Source organism: Sarcophilus harrisii, chromosome X (assembly GCF_902635505.1).
Source record: "Sarcophilus harrisii chromosome X, mSarHar1.11, whole genome shotgun sequence".
NCBI classification, from domain to species: domain Eukaryota; kingdom Metazoa; phylum Chordata; class Mammalia; order Dasyuromorphia; family Dasyuridae; genus Sarcophilus; species Sarcophilus harrisii.
Genome location: NC_045432.1, coordinates 8,267,556 through 8,276,271, shown reverse-complemented (window position 1 = coordinate 8,276,271; position 8,716 = coordinate 8,267,556).

Genomic DNA, 8,716 nt, shown 5'->3' with positions numbered 1-8,716 from the left:
AGAAGGAAGTTTCTTGAAAGATACTGTGAGAAGAGCAGTCATTATTTGAAAACAAGGGAAATATGGTACCTGCACTAGGAATTGTGGTCAAAGACAGAATTCGAGGTTTGTATCATTTCACAGCTTCACCAACAATGTGTTAGTGTGCTTATCTGGTCAGCTTTATGTGTTAGGGAAGATTTTAATAAAGCCTTGGGAGCACAATGGAGAAAACAACTCCAACAACAAAAATAAAAATAGAATTTGATAGTAACAATCTCCTGGGTGAGAAGAAGCATGGCATAGGCACAAAATGTGATCCAAGATGGAATGTGATAGGAAAAATCTTTTGCGTATGAGGGAAAGGGGAGGGAGGACACATGTATAAGGAAATATGAGCCGAGATAAAATGTGATGAAAACAATATATTAGTAAGGGAGTGGTGCCAAAGGAATATCGATCCTAAATAGAATGTGAAAAGAACAACTTTTGGAGGAGATTGGTATGATATCATTCATGCCCAAGGAAGTGTAATTCGAGAGTGAATGTAATAAAAACAATCTACTAAAGGAGCATGGAGAGATATTAAATATGTATAATAAGTGGGATTCAAGAAAGAATGTAATAGGAATTGTCTACTTGTGAGGGAGTGAGAAGAAATCTTACACACCCATATGGAAGTCTGATTCAAGACAATGTGATAAGGGAAAAACCTACTTGGGGAAGGCAGGTATTTCACATGCATGAATAAGTCTGATCCAAGATAAAATGTAATACAATCATCCTTGGAGAAGGGAGCTGAGATGTTAAAAATGTGCAAGTAAATCTGATCCAAGATAGGATGTAATAGGAAAAATCAAGTGGGAGAAAGATGAGTGGATCTTTTATACATGCATAAGACAGTGTGATCTAGGTAGAATGTAGTAGCAACATTCGATGTGTGGAGAGGGGAGATAGAGATATTATACAAACAAGGAAGTCTGATTCTAAATAGAATATTCGAGGAATATTCTGCATGTGGCGGGGAGGTCGTTAATACACATGCATGAAGAGAGATTATAATAGGAACCATCAACTTGAGTAAGGAAGATATTACGTAAGCATAAGAAAGTCTGATCCACGAAAGAATATATAGAAACAATCTGCTTAAGGGGAGAGGAGATATTAGAACTGTTAGGCAAGTTGAATTTAATCCATCATATACATCTGGGAGGAGAAGGGAGATGTTGCCCATGCATGAGATGGAGTGTAATAGGAACAATCTACATGGAATAGATAGTATGGTTGTTTTAACACATGAACAAGGAAATATGATCCAAGAGAGAACGTAATAGGAACAATCTCATTGGTGAGGAACAAGGAAATGCATATACATGCACAAGTAAGTTTGATCTAAGATAATATGCATTAGAAAAAAATCTAATTTGGAGTGGTGGTGATAAGAGATATTACTTATGCTTTATTTAATATGTCTGATTAAGGATAGAATGTAATAGGAATAATTTACATTTGTGAGGAGGGAAGATATTTCATATGCACAAAGTTATTTATTCCAAGATAATAGTAACAATTTACTTGCTGTTCAACTTGGGAGGGAGTAGAGAGGTTATATTATTCATGCTCAAGCAAGTCTAGATTCAAGTAAGAAGAAAACCGACTGTGGGGGAGTCAAGGGTGGAAAGTAAATATTACAAATATACAAGTGAGAATTAAGATATAATAGGGAAAATCTCATGGTGGGGGGGTTGGAGGAGATATTATGCATGCACAAGGAGGGGTTATCTAAGAATGTACTGGGAACAATCTATTTGGGGGAGTGAGTTGGGAGATATTGCACATGTACAGGGAAAGATAAACAAGGTAGAATTTTATAGAAACAATCTCTTTGGGGGGGGGGAGGAAGAAGAAGAAGAAATACGACATATGTACATGGATATGTGATCCAGTAAAGAATACTATTCAAAGTATTGGGGTGGGGGAGGGAGATATATTACCCACGAATTAGGAAGTGTGATTCTTGATAGTATATTACAGCAACAGAATCCTAGGGTTTGAGGGTAAAGGGTAGAAATTACCTATGCACAAGGAATTGTCATCTAAGATATGATTTAATAGTAAAAGTCTACTGAGTTGGAGGGAAAATGATATGACATAGAATTTGACAGTAATTATCTACTGGGAGTTGGGGATGGGAGTAGGGAGGAGGGATCCCTGGAAGTAGGAAAAAAAGTTTTAATGTCTTGGGAGTAATCACTGGTCCCAGGGATGTGGGGGGGGTGATTTATAATCTATGCTTAAGGAAGCAAGAATTGAGAGAAAATGTAACAGGAACAAACTACTCTGTGTGTTTGTGGAAGGTGAAGACCTGAGATTTCCACAAGCAAGTGAGATTCAGAATCGTATGTAGTGAAAGTATGGAACTATTGACTTAATATGTTGAATTGGACAGGGAGGGGATATATAACATGTGAACAGGAAAGTCTGATTTGAGCTGTAAGATGACAACAACATCCTACTAGTTGAGGGTGCAGGAGACATGACACCTGTACAATGAAGTCTGATCCAAAATAGAATGTGACAGGCACATCTATTAAGGAGAAGGGTGGGGCAGACATGAGAGGAGCCCAAGGAAATGTGATCCAAAATAGAGTGTAACGGGAACAATTAACTGAGTGTGTATGTGTGTGTGCGTGTATATATGTGTGTGTGTATGTGTGTGAAGTGGGTGGAGGGACATATGAAACATGACCAAGGATAGCTGATCTAAGATAGAATGTAAGAGGAATACTCTACATGGGGAAGGGGACAGGATAACACCCATACAGGGAAGTTTGATTCTAGAAATGATGTGACAAGAAAAATCTAGGGGGTGGGAAGTGTGATACACGACTACGAAAGTGTGATTCAAGACAGAATATGATAGAAACAATATTTGCGGGTAGCTGTAGATTATACCCATTCATAAGGAAGTAGAAGCTCAACCTGAATGTGAAAGAAATAATCTACTGTCTACATGTATGAGTACATTTATATGTGTGTGCGTGCTTGTGTCTATGGGGTAGGAGAGATATTACCCACAAATAAGGAGGTCTGATCCAAGATTAAATGTGACAGGAAAAATCTACTGGGGCAGGGGGAGGTGGGGCACTCGCACAAGGAATTCTGATCCAAAATAGAATGTGCCTGGAAAAACTCCTGGGTGTGGGTAGATGTGACAGGTGCACGAGCAATTCTGGTCCAAAATAGAGTGTGACAAGAGCATCTATTAGGTGGGGGTGGGGGGGCCTGAGGGGGTGACATGTGCATGTGATTTGTCCACAAGAAAGTTGGATCCAAGATAGAACACAGAAATAATCTACTGGATTTGTTTGTAAAGATGGGAGACAGAGGCCACGTAGGCTCAAATAAGCGGAATCCAAGAAAGAATAGTAAAAGGACATCTACTGTGTAGGCTCCATTTGAGTATGTTGCAGGGAGGGAGAGGTGATATACTCAAAGAGGTGTGACAGGAAGAATAAATTGGATTGGCCCCCTTCCAATGGGTGTACATACAACACTTGGACATTTGTATAAAGAAACATGATCCAAGATAGACTGTGACAGGAATAATCTATTGGCTGGGAGGGGGGAAGAGGTGACATTTAGAATTTGACATGAACAATCCACTGGGGCGGGGAGAGAGGGGAATTTATGACACATGCACAAGGAAATGTAATCCAAGATAGAATGCTACAGGAATAAGCTACTGGATGTGGGGGGTGGGGTGGAACTACATATAACTGATGAACAAAGAGCTGATACCCAAGATGACCTAAGATGGAATGAGATAGGAACAATCTACTGGGGGTAGGGAGCAAAGGGAAGATGAGATAGTTGTCAATAAAGGATATATGCCATAAATAATTGTCATCAAAGATTGATATGATAGCAACAATTACATTAGGTTTCAGCAGGGGCATCAGAAAAGTGATTCCAGAGAGACTGTAACAGGAGGGAGATGGAGAGAGAGGTGACGTGACACAGGAACAGGTATAGTCTAAGAGAAAATCTGAAAGGAACAGACTACTTAAAGAAGGGGAGATGTCACAAAATCATATGTCATTGGGATCCAATATCGAATGGGATAGAAACAATATATTTTAAGGGTGGAGTATGAATAAGACCCAGATGCAAGGCAATCTGGTCCAAGATAGAGTATTAACTGAAAAAATCGATGGGGGAATGGGGGAATGGTGGGGGAAATATTAACATATTTATAAGGAAATGTGATCCAAGATAAAATGTGATGGGAATAATATATTTGCAGGCAAAAGCAGAACTATTAACTGTATTTTAATGAACTATAATGTAATAAAAAATTAGATTCAATAAAGGGCTACTGAAGAAAGAATTAAATTACTTGGAGACTAACTTAATCCTTAATAATTGGTGAGTAAAAGAAATAATCATGAATTTCATTTAAAAAGTAATAGTGAGACAACATATCAGAATTTGTGGACGCAATCAAAACAGTCCTTAGGGGGAAATGTTTATGTCTAAAGGCTTGAATCAGTAAAAGAGAAAGAACAGATTAATGAATTGGGCATGCAGCTAAAAAATTCGGAAAACCCCCCCAAATTAAATTAAATTAAAACTCACAATTAAACACCAAAATAGAAATCTGGTATTCGCAGAAGAGATTAATAAAAGTGAATGCAAAAAACAAAACAAAACAAAACAAACCAATTTATTTTAATAAATAAAACTAGGAGTTATTTAAGAAGAAAACAAAATAAATAACTCATTAGCTACCTTGATTTAAAAAAATGCCAGTATCAAAAATGAAAAAGCTGAATTCACAACCAATGACAGACCAAAGATATTATTATCAAATTGTTCCTCCCTTTTTAAATTAATAAAATGATGATCTAAATAAAAAGGATAACTATTTATAAAAACATTAAGGATCCAGATAACAGAACAAAAAATGGACATTTAATGTATCAGAACCCCAGTGTGAGATGCCAGCGCCTTTACTCATAAAAAGCATCCAGCAAAACTAGTCAATTCAAGGCACACTTTTCTTCTCTGTATCCCTCTTTCTTCCTCTGGTTCCCCCTTTATCTCTTTTAATTGAATCTGTTTTTGGTGTTTCCTTGTCTGAGATTTGGATTGCCACTCCTGCTCTTGTTACATCTGCTGAACCATAAAATTGATTTTGCACTATCTCTTCATATTGTGTGCTTCTTTCTGTTTCAAGTGTATTTTCGGGGGACCAGAAGGTGGCCTCAGTGCATGGAGCCTTGGATATGGAGTCAGGAAGACCCTGAATTGAAATTTTGACTAAAATGCTTACCAACTATGAGACACTAGGCAACCACTGTCACAATCAAGTAATAAATAAACATCTTCAAAGAGAAAAGGATTGGCTTGCAGAAAATTATTTGTAGCAGCTTTTTTTTTTTTGGTGCAAAGAATTGGAAACTGAGGGGATGCCCATTAATTAGGGAATGACTGAAGAAGCTGTGGCATATGATTGTGATAGAATATTAGTGTGCTATAAGAAATGACAAGCAGGATACTCTCAGAAAAACCACTTATGTGAACTCATGCAAAATAAAGCGTGCAGAACCAGGTGAACCTTGTACACAGTAACAGCCATATTGTACGAGGATCAGCTATGAATAGCCATTCTCAGCTATGCGATGATCCAAGACAATTCCAATAGCTTTGGAATGGAAAATGCTATCTACACCCAGAGAAAGAACTATAGAGGCTGAATGCAGATTGAAGCATAATAGGACAGAACTGAAATGATGCAACAACAACAGATTGTAAAAGAGGATGTTGCCATGTTACTGAGTAATGGAAGTAAAAAGGGATTCTGAAAATGACCATGGGAAGCAAGGAGTAATGGGAATCTTCCATGACAATCAGTAAGTTGAGAGGCATGTGTGAAAAGCTCAACTTCTTCTATTAAGGGACTGGGGATATTGTGTCATCAGGAACAAAGCAGATCTAAGTAAGAATTGAATAATGGAAGGAGGGGGGAAGGAAAGGTTTTGCATGAAAGCAAAGTTGTGAATTATTTGGTAGGCGTTCTAGAGAGCATAGTGGGAAACCGGGGTGAGAAGTGGGGTTCAATGATAGCAAGGACTTCAAATAACCAGGATGGGGACTCTCTGAGTGGAAGTATACTAATCATTGAAGAATGAATAAGTCCAGTAGTACTTGTAATTGGAGAAATCTGTTGAGGGTGGCAGGTGATGAGACCTGCTGCCCCCACATCATCCATCTTGATAGGCACTTGATGATCCTGTAAGAACCACGAGGGCCACCTCATTCGGGCAGGAGTGGCTAATTCGTTTAGCTAGATCTTGGATCACACTTTCTTTTCCATATGTGAGATCTCCCTCCCAGCTCTGCCCACTATATTGTTCCTGTGACATTCATAAAAGGGAAAAGGATAGTAGAATGAATAATAAAGCAGAATCTAACAATATGTATAATAATAATAATAATAATGGTAATAATAAGAACACTTATAGTGCTTTAAAGTTTGCAAAATATTAACAAATATTATTTTATTTTATTTTCATTACCCTGGGAAGTATGTGTACTGTACTTTTATAGTTTTCATACATGAGGTAACAGAGATTGTTACCTTGCTTTGTACATATTTGTTTACATATTGTCTCTCCAATTACACTGAAAACTCATTACACAGAGCCAACCTCCTTTGTAGTTGATGGTCTTGAAATTTATCACCTAATCTATATCCTGATGGCCCTTGATTGGTCAAGCCCCAGGGTATTTTCCTTCCTCCCACAATGAACTTAGGGCCTGGCTCACTCTTTCTCACCATTCCAACTCCTGCTTTCATTCAAAGGTACCTCAATTTATATATTGATACTCCTTCAAATCTTCTACCTTCCAGGTCCTCAATCTGCTCAGTTCCCATGACCTGATCTTCCATTCTATCTCCTCATTCCCTTGATCTTGTGATCACCCACAGATGTTCCATTTCCATCTTCATGAAGGCCCAAATTCCTTTAGTCAGGTCATAATCTTTTACCACTCGCCCTTTCCTACTCTTATGTCCTAAGGTTTTTGTCTTCACTGTGACCTCTTAATGCCTCCACCACTTAGTACTCTCTTAGGTCATCGTCCTGGCACTTGATGAGGTCTAAATATGGGGTACCTAAATGAAATTAGGGTTTAATTGAGGTTTAGTGGCAGGTTCGGGGAGTCAAATAGAGCTCCCCTGCAACCCCTTTGGATTCGGCGCAAGGAAACGGAGTTAAATGAGGCCTAGTGGCGGCGGGAGTCCCTGCAAAGGAATTTACAGGCCCCAAAAGCTAGATTGATAAAAGAGATTTATTGTGGGGTTTGGAAGTAAGGTTCAAGTCTAGTTAAGGAAATAGGTGAAGGTAGAGATAAGAAGGGCACCGGATTCCAGTGGACAGAGATCCCTGGCGTGCCAGGCATAAGACTGACATGTTTGGAACCTCTGCAAAGAGAGGATTTTAGTTTGGCTCTTTTATAATGAGAGATTTAACTAAAGGGGCCTGTGGGTGGAGTCCCAAGTTGGCTCCTCGCTGGATTTCAGTGGGGGCTTGGGAAACCTGAGCAGATCATTAGAATGGAGTCTGGGACAGTCCAAGTGGCTCAGATCCGGGTGGGGGCGGGGAGAGCCCAAGTTGGCTCAGATCCAGTGGGGGCTGGGACAGGCCCAGATTTTCTATTGGAATTCAAAAGGATGCTTTTGACCAGGATTTGTGAATCAAACAAAATGTCCTAGCTTCCTGAATTGATAATGCATCAATTAGGAGGGGTTGGGAATCAGAAATCAATCTAGTTTCTTAAAGGGACCATAACCCGCATCACACTGGCCGGACTCTCTTCCCTATCTTGACCCTTCATTGAACTAATTCAAATCCATACTATCCTTTACATTGGAGTCTCACCCCCCACCTTGTCCCAGCAGCAATCATGTCTTCGGTTACTTTTACTGTCTACTTTCTTTGTGCCTATTCACACTTTCCTAAAATGGAAATGTGCAAAGTCAAAAAAGATGATGACTGAGAGCATTACAAATTTGCGTTACATAATTCCAACTAGGTGTGCACTCCAGGAAGGTAATCCCTATCTACTTTCATATTTGATTCATGCTTTCACTTACCACATACTTTCCCAATAGTTGGCTATTCCCAACTTTGTCATTCTCTTCTTAATCATTTGTTGGCAACCCCTATCCACATCCTTAGCTAAGAAGGTAGTGAAACTCATCTTTCCTGACTATCCTTTCTAGTATAGGTTGTCCCTTCATTCAGTCTACATTTATCCCTAATCAAGATTCTTGTGGCTGTTATTTACCCATTTCTAAGGCCATTCTCCTTTCTTCTTCATTTCTTTAAGGAACATTTACTAACTGAATTTGTGCAACTATTTAGTGTGTTCTAGTAGATGAATTCTCATATATCTTAAGCATTTTACAGTTATTACAAATGAGATTTCTCTTCCTATTATTGCTTCTTGATTTGTTTTATTATTTGTGAAAATGTTTGTTTTGAACCCTGCAACTTTACTGAAGCTCTTAATTTCCTCAATTTGAACCTTTAACGAGTCTCTAGGATTTTCAATTAAAGCATGATGTTATCAGCAAACAGAAATAGTTTTATTTCCTATTTATCTATCTTTATAATTTTAACTTATATTTCTTGTCTTATTGTTCCAGCATTTCTACAACTAAATCAAA